Genomic DNA, 12,493 nt, shown 5'->3' on the forward strand with positions numbered 1-12,493 from the left:
CCATCCTGACTGGTGTGAGATGGTATCCCATTGTGGTTTTGATTTGCATTTCTTTAGTGATTAATGATGTTGAACATTTTTTCATATGTTTGTTGGCCATGTGTATGTCTTCTTTTAAGAAGTGTTTATTCATGTCATTTGGCTATTTTTTAGTAAGGTTATTTGGTTTTTGCTTGTTTTTTGTTGTTGTTGTTGTTGTTGTTTTTTAGATGGAGTCTCGTTCTGTCTCCCAGGCTGGAGTGCAGTGACATAATCTCAGCTCACTGCAACCACTGCCTCCCAGGTTCAAGCGATTCTCCTGCCTCAGCCTCCCAAGTAGCTGGGATTACAGGGTTCACCATGTTAGCCAGGCTGGTCTCAAACTCCTGACCTCAGGCGATCTACACACCTTGGCCTCCCAAAGTGCTGGGATTACAGGCATGAGCCTGCTTTTTGCTTGTTAATTTGCTTTAGTTCCTTATAGATTCTGGATACTAGACTTTTGTCCAATGCATAGATAGCAAATATTTTCCCGCATTCTATAGTTTGTCTGTTTATTCTACTGATAGTTTATTTTGCTATGCACAAGCTCTTTAGTTTAATTAGGTCCTATTTGTCTATTTTTGTTCTCGTTGCAATTGCTTTTAGAGACTTCTTCATGAAATATTTGCCAAGGCCTATATCGAGAATGGTAGTTTCTAGGTTTTCTTCTAGGTTTTTTGTAGTTTTTGACTTTACATTTAAGTCTTTAATCCATCTTGAGTTGATTTTCGTATGTGACATAAGGAAGGGGTCCAGTGTCAATCTTCTGCATATGACTAGCCAGTTATTCCAGCATCATTTATTGAATGGGGAGTTCTCTCCCCATCACTTGTTATTATCAACTTTGTCAAAGATCAGATTGTTGTAGGTGGGTTCTCTTCTGTTCCCAGTACCGTGGTGATTTGGTTACTGTAGCGTTGCAGTATAGTCTGAAGTTGAGTAGTGTGATGCTTCTGACTTTATTCTTTTTGCTTAGAATTACTTTGGCTCTTTGGGCTCTTTTTTGGTTCCGTATGAATTTTACAATTGTTTTTCTAATCCTGTTAAACGTGACAGTGGTAATTTGATAGGAATTGCATTGAATCAATAAATTGCCTTGGGTAGTATGGCCATTTTAACAATATTGTTTCTTTCTATCCATGAGCATGAAATGTTTTTTTCCATTTGTTTGTGTCATCTCTAATTTCTTTCAGTGGTGTTTTGTGATTCTCATTGTGGAGACCTTTCATCTCCCTGGTTAGCTGTATACCTAGATATTTCATTCTTTTTGTGGCTACTGTGAATGGGATTGCATTCTTGATTTGGCTCTCAGCTTGGTTGTTATTGGTATATAGAAATGCTACTCATTTTTGTACATTGATTTTGTATCCTGAAACTTTATTAATGTTGTTTATCAGATCTAGGAGCCTTTGGGCAGAGACTATGGGGATTTTCTAGGGATAGAATAATATCATCTGTAAAAAGAGTTATTTTGACACCCTTTCTTTCTGTTTGGATGCCTTTCATTTCTCTTACCTGATTGCTGTGGCTAGGACTTCTAGAAGCAGAAATCTTATGGATAGAAGTGGTGATATGTTGGATAAGAGTGGTGAGAATGGGCATTCTCATCTTGTTTTAGTTCTCAAGGGGAATGCTTCCAGCTTTTGCCCATTTAGTGTGATGTTGGCCATAGGTTTGTCATAGAAGGCTCTTATTATTTTGAGGTATGTCCCTTCAGTGCCTAGTTTGTTGAGGGTTTTTAATATGAAGGGATATTGAATTTTATCAAAAGCCTTTCCTGCATCTATTGAAATGATCACATGGTTTTCATTTTTAGTTCTGTTTATGTGATAAATCATATTTCTTAATTTGTTTACACTAACCGATTTTGCATCCCAAGGATAAAACCTACTTGATCACAGTAGATTTGCTTTTTGATGTACTGCTGGATTTGATTTGCTAGTATTTTGTTGAGTGTTTTTGTGTCTATGTTCATCAGGGATTGATATGGTTTGGCTGTGCTCCCACCCAAATCTCAACTTGAATTGTATCTCCCAGAATTTTCATGTGTTGTGGGAGGGACCTAGTGGAAGGTAATTGAATCACGGGTACTGGTCTTTCCCATGCTATTCTTGTGATAGTGAATAAGTCTCACAAGATCTGATGTGTTTATCAGGGGTTTCCACTTTTGCTCCTTCCTCATTCTCTCTTGCCACCACCATGTAAGAAGTGCCTTTCGTCCTCCACCATGATTGTGAAAACTTCCCCAGCCATGTGGAACTGTAAGTCTAATTAAACCTCTTTTTGTTCCCAGTTTCAGGTATGTCTTTATCAGCAGCATGAAAACAAACTAATACATGGATGTTGGTATGAAGTTTTCTTTTTTCATTGTGTCTCTGTCAAATTTTAGTATCAGAATAATGCTGGCCTCACAGAATGAGTTAGGGAGGAGTCCCTCCTCAATTTTTTGAAATAATTTCATTAATATTGGTACCAGCTCTTCTTTATATACCTGGTAGAATTTGGCTGTGAAGCCATCTGGTCCAGAGCTTTTTCTGGTTGGTAGGTTTTTTAGTACCAATTCGATTTTGGAACCTGTTATTGATCTGTTTAGGATATCAGTTTCTTCCTGGTTCAATCTTGGGAGGTTGTATGTTTCTAGGAATTTGTTCATTTCTTCTAGGTTTCTAGTTTGTGTACATAGGGGATCATAAGAGTCTTGGAAATTTTTTTTTGCATTTTTCTGGGGCTGTACACCTTTCTTTGGATACTGATTAGATTTTTGTTGTTGATGTTTAGTTCTTTTCTAAGGACTCTTTTTCTTTTTATCTACATAAAATATTCTTGTGCAAGCTCTTGATTTTCCTCTAATGCTTTGTGACTTTTGGCTATTTGGGTATGTTTAGAAGTAAAGAACTAGCTTAATTAGTATGCTAGATACAGTATTTTTTCTATCATATGTCTCCTAAATGGGCCCCTCTCCTGAATAGGAGAAATAAAAGTGAGTTTTGTAGATTTTAATTGCGTCTGTCAGAGAGGTTCACTTCTGCATTTTGTACATGGGCAGGAAACAGGCAGGTAGCTGAGAAGCAAGTAAATTGCCTGGGTAATGAGACTGACTCTCAGGTGGGAATATTTAATATGCCTCTTTCTGGATGTCCAGATCTTATTTTAATTTAATCTGGATTCCCTTTTATTATCTTTAATTATCTAAAGACTTTCCCTGTTTCCCTCTTAGACTTCAACATCTATACTAGGAGTCTTCTCTAAGATAATATTTCTAGTTATTTAGAAAATAGTTAATAGAATTCTATCTAGTGAGCAAATGCCTCTCCAGCTGCTCTGTATGTGTCAGTGACAGAGAGGAGCTGGCTTACCTAGCTGATCTGGAAACAGTGCTTTAACCTTGAACTTGGATGATTGCCTCTAGCCCTCCTTTGCTGTGTGTATTTGTTAACCCCAGTGGGGTGTCCCTCAGACCTCTGTTGGAACTTCTCTTTACAGCAGCCTTTACCTGTGGGTACTTGGAGTTGTGGATTTTTCTATGTTGGTTGTGCTCCCATTCAACCTCTTCTAATTTCTACTATTAAGAAATAGCGGCCGGGCGCGGTGGCTCAAGCCTGTAATCCCAGCACTTTGGGAGGCCAAGACAGGCGGATCACGAGGTCAGGAGATCGAGACCATCCTGGCTAACACAGTGAAACCCCGTCTCTGCTAAAAAATACAAAAAACTAGCCAGGCGAGGTGGCGGGCGCCTGTAGTCCCAGCTACTCGGGAGGCTGAGGCAGGAGAATGGCGTAAACCCAGGAGGCGGAGCTTGCAGTGAGCTGAGATCTGGCCCCTGCACTCCAGCCTGGGCAACAGAGCGTGACTCCACTTCAAAAAAAAAAAAAAAAAAAAAAAAAGAAATAGCTCACAATTTCAGATCCACTAATAATATCCATTTCAGATCCACTAATAATATCCATTTGTGTTTTTAGCACAAACGTTTATCACATATTTTAAAGAATCTTTACCATCATTTATGTGGGAATTTGGGAGGGATGGGAAGTAAATAGATGAGCTCAATGCTATCATTATTTATTGGAAGTTCCTCTACATGTGCAGCATTTTTATCTCCTTTCCTAACCCTAACCATTTCTTTCTAGCCCTGGAGTCCAAGATCCTTGTTTCACAGGCCTATCTTACCATGTTTAGTACAGCCTTGTAAATCATCATAATACATGTGGCATGGTGTAAGATATTAATGAGTTAAATAAAATACATATGGGAAGCTCCAAGAGAGTCAGATATGAATGATCTGTGGGCAAAAGGGTCAGTGTGACTAGGTGGAGTCATGGATGGGCACAGAGGAGCCAACACAATAGTCTTCAGAGTAGGTAATTGAGCTCACTCTTGAAAGGAAAGAAGGGATTCAGGAAGGAGATGACCCCATGCAGAGAGGACAGAATTATCTGGACATAAGGTGTGAAAGTATTACACAGGATGGGAGCCCAGTGTGCAGCGGATGAGACAGGATGCAAAATCAGGAGCCAGATCCTGAAAGGCTTGTGTGTATCGCACTAAACAATTTGGAATTTACCCTACAGGCAGAAGTGACCCATTGAAGGATTTTAAATGTGGACATAATGTGATGAATAAATGCTAACATTTAGTCAGCTCTTAGGCTGCACCAGGCAGTGCTCAAAGTTCATCCAGGGGTTAAATCATTTAATCATCATGATGACCTCATAAGGCCAATGTGTGGAATATCCTCACTTTCTACTGAAGATAATGACTCCCAAACATAAGTTTCTTGAGGTCAGATTCTTCATCCATTCACAGATGGGCCCTGGGTTTCTAGCTCTGGGCCAGCATGATGAATGTATGCAGAATGAATGAATGAATGAGGCTCACAGGTTACACACACAGGGAAGGACTGAGCTAGGACCTGAAGAGAGGTGGCCTTACCCCAAAGCCTACACATTTAACCACTATCATCGTTTCTGCATTAAAAAGGTAAAAAAGATGATTCTGGGTGGGTGAAGAGATTGGAATGTGATCTGACTGGCAGGAGACTAACAATAAAATTACATGCATTGGAGTGTAACTCAAAGTATAATCACTGAATATTAATTTGAAAATGAGCATTGTGGAAAAAAGTAAATACTACATATTTACTTGTTTAATTTTTTGACTTTTTCTACTAGAATCTGCTCTCCATGAGGTCAAAGATTTTGTCTACTTTGTTTATTGTTGTAATCTTCAGCACCTCAAAGAATTTCAGGCATAGGATGGTTGATCAATAAATATTTGTCAACTAAATGAATGATTATGTAAGTTTGAAAATATTGTATGTTGGATCTTCCTCTTGGTGATTTATAACCTGTATTAGCATATTAATGACAATTAAATACTTCGATTTTTTTAACCTAGTTTTTAAAAATTCTATTTACCGTCATACCCTTTTATTCTTAGAATTAGTGTTTTTCTTATAATTACTGTATTAGAATTAGATATACTTTGAGGAACTTCTCTTCAGGAAGTTTCTATTCAGTATATTATTATATCAAGAAGTTCTTTTAAATCCTGGAAAATATCCATATTATTCATAATTACAAGTAATTAATAATTAATAATGATATCCACTCATTATTAATAAAACAAAGAAACTGTTTTAGACAATGGCATACTCAAGTAAAGCAAGCAAAGTGTGTCCTGTTTGGATTAAGTCAAGTTAGCATTGGTAGGGCTGCATGTGGTGTTTAGAGATTCAGTTTCTTTTCTTTTTTTTTTTTTTAATGAAGATGAGGTCTTGCTCTGTCGCCCAGGCTGGAGTGCAATGGCGCATTCTCGGCTCACTGCAACCTATGCCTCCCGGGTTCAAGCCATTCTCCTGTCTGAGCTTCCTGAGTAGCTGGGATTAGAGGCGCTTGCCATCGTACCCGGCTAATTTTTGTATTTTTCGTACAGATGGGGTTTCATCATGTTGGCCAGGCTGGTCTTAAACTCCTGACCTCAGGTGATTCACCCGCCTTGGCCTCCCAAAGTGCTGGGATTACAAGTGTGAGCCACCATGCCCAGCTAGAGATTGGGTTTCTAAGGATACCCAGTGTAATGTGAAAAAGGTGGATGCTTATAATTTTAGAATAAGTTTATACGGTGCTAAGGATTAAGGAATAGGAAACTGTGGTTCCCCTAGGCCTGCTTTTTTCACTATTCCTTGCCTTTCCTCTGCTCTGCCTTGAACCATGGATGGTTAGGAGGAGGGGACATCTGCAGGCTGCATCTCCCAGACCTCCTGTCATCTGGCTTTTAGATGAATTCAGCCAATGGCAGACACTGACAAGAGAAAGGAAGGAGATGTCAGGGCGCTTTTCTCCCCTTTTAACTGGTTCAGATGGGTCTCCAGTAGCAAGTCTGTCCCTCCATTGTACAGCTATCTGCTGTGCAAGACCACGGTTCTTTTTTTTTTTTTTTAATGGAGATTTTTTTTCTTTATTGAGAAACGTAAGACTTGGGTACATCAAATAAAACCAATTTCTGGGGGGAAAAACCAAAACCCACAATAGAAAAAAAAGTTAACACTGCACCACAGCAGAACCCAGAGAACATATTTGTATCATTGAAAAATTCTAGGCGCTTCATAATTGACCTTTCAATACAAAATGACCTATTAAATTTGCAATTTGTAGTTCTTGGTGTTGAGGTCCATAGGACAAGCCAGGAAGTCTTCAAACCTTAAGCTGAATTCCATGAGGGGTTATTTGGCTTTTGAGTCGGTTTTTCCTTGTCTAAGAGGTAGCAACAGCAACAGCGCCCACCTTCGGGGCAGCTTCTTTCTTGGCATCATGAGCCTGTAGAACTGCTACAGCTTCATCCACCTTGGAGTGGAGAGACTCGGGGGACTCTAACATATGCAGCAGCTCGGAGTTGTATATCTACAGAAGCATTCCCGTGATCTTCCCAGCCAGGTTTGAATGCATTGTTTGGATGAGTGGGAACAAGCGCTCTCCCAGCATCTGATTCTGGTCCTTGCGGTGATGCTGCAGCCAGCACGGAGGCAGTCAGTGGCTCCTGCCCCTGCACATGGACCGCAGGCTGGGGTGCCTGCAGAGTCTGTATGGGAGGATGAGGGCTGCGGGGTTTGAAGGGGTTTACAGCCTGGAGAGCAGCAGCGGCAACAGCTGCGCGCGGCGCTAAATTCTGCACAGCTGTGGGAAGGCCTCCAGATTGGCAGCTGTCAGTCAGCCCTTGCTGGGCGGCACCAGCCCCACCAAAGTCCATAGCCAAACAAGACCACAGTTCTTTAGGATGAACTCAGCGCCAGGGATATGGGAGCACCACATCATTCCTTCTCTACTGCAACCTCAGGATGGTGGCGACATCCTGATGTTACTAACTCCTGAGTTGCCTCATCGCTCCCTGTTTGGTTTCTGAGATCCTTCACTGCTACTGAAAGCTGAATCCAATTCCCCCTGCTTTGAATGCTAGGAGTTACTTTTGTTTTCTTGGTCGTGGCCTAAATAATATGGTCAACAATAACAAATAAAGGAAAGAGTGCTGCTGGAATAATTGTTCTAATCTGCAAAATGAATGACTGCTGGAAAGATGATTTTTGATTTTTGAAATTCAAAGCTTCTATAAATGGCATTTTCTAAAGTGCTGTCTAAGGGTCATCTGCTTCAGAATTCCTAGAAAAGTTGATTTAAGATGCATGTTTCTGAACTTATCTTTAACCTGCTAACTCAGAATCTCTAGGGGATGGCAGGGGAATGTGCAATATCAACCTACTGCCTATAAGATTCTTTTTGAAAAATAAAGTTTGAAATAAAATGGTCTACCCTATTTGAGCTTCTTGGGAATGTTTGGAAGAGAAGTGACACAATGTGCATTAAGGTATCCTGATGGATTTTCCATGTACTCTATTTCAAGAGATGTCACCTGTCAAAATCAATAAATTTAGATGAGTTTGGTTAATTTTTTAAATGTCACATTGTATGAATCTTCCAAAAGTAAACTACGTCCTAAGCAATGGCAAATATGTTGCACTTACTGCTAAGAAATTTCATAATCTACAAAATAGGGAATACATAAATATAAAACTATGTACAAGCCAGATGAGTTGGCACACCCCTATATTCCTAGCTACTGAGAAAGTTGAGGTGGGAGGATCACTCGAGCTCAGGAGTTCAAAGCCAGCCTGGGGCCGGGTGTGGTGGCTCATGCTTGCAATCCCAGCACTTTGGGAGGTGGAAGTGGGCAGATCACCTGAGCTCAGGAGTTTGAGACCAGTGGGGGCAACATGGAGAAACCTCCTCTGAACAAAAAATACACAAATCACCCAGGCACAGTGGTGGACGCCTGTAGTCCCAGCTACCCAAGAGGCTGAGGTAGGAAAATCGCTTGAGCCTGGGAGGTGGAGGCTGCAGTGAGCCGTGATCATGAAACTGCACCCCAGCCTGGTAGACAGTGAGATGCTGTCTCAAAACAAAACAAATCAAAACAAAACAACAGCAACAACAACTCAGTCTGGGTAACATAGCAACACCTCGTCTCTATAAAAACAAAACAAAACAAGAAACCAAAAAGAAAAAGAAAAAAACAAACTATTCACAGATCAAAATTCCATGCCATTCTTATTAAACTAGTGATTGCCAAACCTGTTTTATCATGCCCTGAAAAAACTTATGTAAAAGGTAGTAAGTATTTTAAATACATTTCCAATCAAGTTTTAATACATTACTTAAAATATTCAATATCCAACACTTTGAAGAGAAACTAAATAGGTCGGGTGCTTCAGTGATAAAATAGTTTCTTGGCCTAGGCTTCAGCAAAAAGCAAAGCTTGAGGCAAGCACTGAGTGCAAGGAGTTTTTGGTGGGTGGGTGGGTGAGGGCTGGGGGGAAGTGAACTCAAAGGGGAGAAGCAGGAAACTGGGAAAAGAGGAAGCCAGTCGATGAGCGCTATAGAGTTTTTTGTGACTATGGGCAACTGAGGCTGGATCCCACTGGGAATACGTCAATGAGGCAAATAGCATAAATACACTTCAAAATCGCCCTCCAGTTACACAGAAGAGAGAACTTTTATCCCTCAGTTCTTTTCCTTTATTGGTCAGTGGTTGCCCCATGTTATGGTGACTTGTAACACTTCCAGGCATGCGTATAGGTTAGTCCCTGAATGGGACTTTGCAGCTAGTCTATGCAGTGATGGCAAAGCAATTCTAGTAAAACAAAAAAAGAAAGTAAGAGAGAAAAAACAGAAAAAGACACACGGTGGAGCTGAGACGAGCTGCTGATAGGATAGACCTGCAAATATCTGGTTACAGTAATATCGGCTTCTGTAAGAAAGTGGGCAAAAAAATGAAATACAGCCTAAGGGGAACCTGATATACCTTTTTGAAGATCTTTAATAATTATCAGAAATGACTCCAGGCAAAGGTGTGTGGGTTTTCTCAAATGCATGAATTATAAATATTTTATTTCTAGAAATGGTTTTTGTATTTTTCGTCTAGATTCTGTTTATGCCCCATCTCTTCTCCTCCTGGCCTGATGGAAAGCATTTGTCCCTTTGTAGTTAACATGCAAAACTTGGAAAGCACCCATGAAATAAAAGCAGGTTAAAATAAATTTCCTACGACATAAAATTAACCATCATAGCTATGCCTTAGAATTGTTTATTTGGTGACTGAAAAGAGTCTTGTTGGACACTGAGCAGATTACGGAGTTGCCACCAAAAGAACTTCTAAGCATAGGTTGCTTTTAAATCATTCTGGTGATAATGTAAGCTATGATATGCTGGAAGCATTTGAAAAAGTTCACAATGTGTCTCCAGCTCTCTTCTCATAAGCACAGCGAGTCATTGTTTTCTTCTCTGGTTGGTCTCAAAATCCTCCATAGCTGTCTCTCCCCCAGCCCTCCTTCTGTGATTTTCACTGCTCCTTATCACGTTGTCTTCCATTTTGCCATTAATATTTTTACAGAAACACATTTTTTAAAATTTTCTATTCTTTCTGCCAGTGTAGATCCATTTTTATTGATCTATCTCCAACTTGAAATTCTTCCAGAAACTGTTTAGTCTGCCGGTGCTGGTTGGTACCTGGTTCTTATGTATTAGTAAGAGCATAAACCCTGGAGTTTGTCAATCCTTTGTTTGAATCTGGGCTCCACCACTTATAAACTGCATGAATCTGAAATATGTCTTAACAATTTGAGCCTCCTGTTTTCTTCTGTGAAATGGAGATATTATTTCTCACAGGATTATTGTGAAACCCAAAGGAGGTAATAGATGAAAAAGAGTAAACTCTTTGTGTCTACATTGTGTCTGCAACATAATAAACATTTGCTAAATGGTAATTAACATCATTATTCAGTGCTATCATCAATTTATGTTTTTCATCTTTATCCTTAGATGTTATCTTGAATTTAACAATAAATGTAAAGGCAGAATTACCGGTAACAATAACTTGACATTAATCTTGTCTACCAGCTTTAAACTGATGCTCTTTGAACCACAGTGCTGATAACCAGGTGTGTAGAGATCTGTAAATAGAAACAAGTCTAATCAAATGTTATTTAAAAACAAACCTAGATGGCAGAAGCAATTCTTCAATGAAGCCTTCAAGCAACACCTCCAAACTTCTGACACATCTGGGAAGCAGTGCTGTAGAGCTGACCTACCTTGAATGAGACCTTTACATGTGAATAGTTTTTATTGACTTTCTCAGAGTCAGAAACAGCAATAGACTTTGTTGCTGCGCTTGCAATCATGTTTTTAAAAATGCAAGTTTCATATGTGGACAGTGAGGAAATGATTCTTGGTCTTACTTTGTGCTCTTCAATCCCACCCAAAGTGCAGTCCACACCACACAGTAAAAGAACAATGTTTCACTCAAGTGGGTGGCTCAGACAGGCAACCTGAAGACCAAAAGAATAAGAAAAGAAAGTTGATTTTTGAAATCTAACTATTAACCACACTAGCATGTATGAATTAGCTTCTGGAGTGAAGCAGAAACTTTTCTGCAAATATGAGGACCAAGAGTTTGGGAACTCCTCAAACACTTATTAAGATATCTTGGTTCTGATATCAGGAAGGTAGGATAGGACTAGGATTGGAATGCGGTGAGTAAAAACCTAACCAATGGTCTTCGACTATTTGGAGAGACTCTATACACACGGAAAAGGCTGCTCAGCTTGAAACATGAGAAAAATAATTCAGGGAGCCAGAATTTCACAGCATTTATCTAAAGGCTGCCCAGGAGAAAAGCTCACTGGCTGTAATAAGCACAAGACTGTCATCATAAAGATGCTTTCTGCCGAGGAGCAGGGCTAACCTGATTTTCATGGGTACATGAGAGCATCATGGAATTCTTAGGAGATGACTATTTGAAACTGGCCCTCAAGAATTGCTTGCAGGCAGAGTTATGTTTAGATCTGAGGTCTGATTACCCCACATTAAGAAATGAGGTCTTGACGTTTTTGGTAATAGTTTGTATAGCAATCTTACCTGAACACTGGCAGTCTACTTCCCCCCCCCCCCACCCCCCGAGATAGAGTCTTGCTCTGTCGCCAGGCTGGAGTGCAGTGGCACAATCTCAGCTCACTGCAACCTCCGCCTCCTGGGTTCAAGCAATTCTCCTGCCTCAGCCTCACAAGTAGCTGGAATTACAGGCATGTGCCACCATGCCCAGCTAATTTTTGTATTTTTAGTAGAGACAGCTGTTCAGTATGTTGGCCAAGCTGGTCTCAAACTTCTGGCCTCAGAAGATCCACCTGCCTCAGCCTTCCAAATTTCTGGGATTATAAGCATGAGCCACCATGCCCTGCCGAAGGTGGTGGCCTTCTTGCCCAACCAATTTTGTCCTTTACATTACTGACCCAGATGATTTGAAGAGGGAAGATAGCTATTGGCCTCATCTCTATCTCTCTGTCCCATCCCACCACCCCTTCTTACCCCCTGTCCCTCTCTTCCCCTGTTCACCACTAGGAGCGTAACAAGCCTCCTCTTCCTTCAGGGTAACCTCTGTGTACTGTAAGGATGCAACTCCTTCAAGATTGGTTGGACTACCCAGGCTCTGATCATAGGCTTCCTTCACCAGTGAGTCAGCTTGCCAGTCCGTCATTCATGAGACATTTATTTAGAATTTGCTCTGTGCCAGGTAATGATTAAAAAAAAAAAAAAAGGAATAAACTTGATCTTCCTCTTTGGTAATACGCAATTTATCTTTCAGAGTTTTTGAAGGCTGATTCTCTAACTGCAGGTCAACCCTCCTTCAAGACTCTTGACTCCCTAGTTTTCCTTCATGACTCACTGCTCAGGAGACTGCCCTTTTATTGATAATTCTGCTCCACTTCTGCTTTCAACCTGCATATTCTTCATGAAGAATCGACTTGATCCTTGATCCTATACCCACCACTTCTCCACTGGGTAACGCTTTTCTTAGGTTCATCCGTTTCCATTAGCAGCCACATTCCTCCAGACACTGCCATCGCTATGACACTAATTTGGCTTGCCTT

At 40.4% G+C, this 12,493-nt stretch overlaps 1 pseudogene; it reads right to left on the bottom strand.

Annotated features, from left to right (window-relative positions):
- Positions 1–6,602: 6,602 nt before the first annotated feature.
- LOC103231228 (polyadenylate-binding protein 4 pseudogene) lies at positions 6,603–12,099 on the bottom strand (annotated as a pseudogene).
- Positions 12,100–12,493: the final 394 nt, after the last annotated feature.

The sequence above is a fragment of the Chlorocebus sabaeus genome, chromosome 29 (genome assembly GCF_047675955.1).
Source record: "Chlorocebus sabaeus isolate Y175 chromosome 29, mChlSab1.0.hap1, whole genome shotgun sequence".
In the NCBI taxonomy this organism is placed as follows: domain Eukaryota; kingdom Metazoa; phylum Chordata; class Mammalia; order Primates; family Cercopithecidae; genus Chlorocebus; species Chlorocebus sabaeus.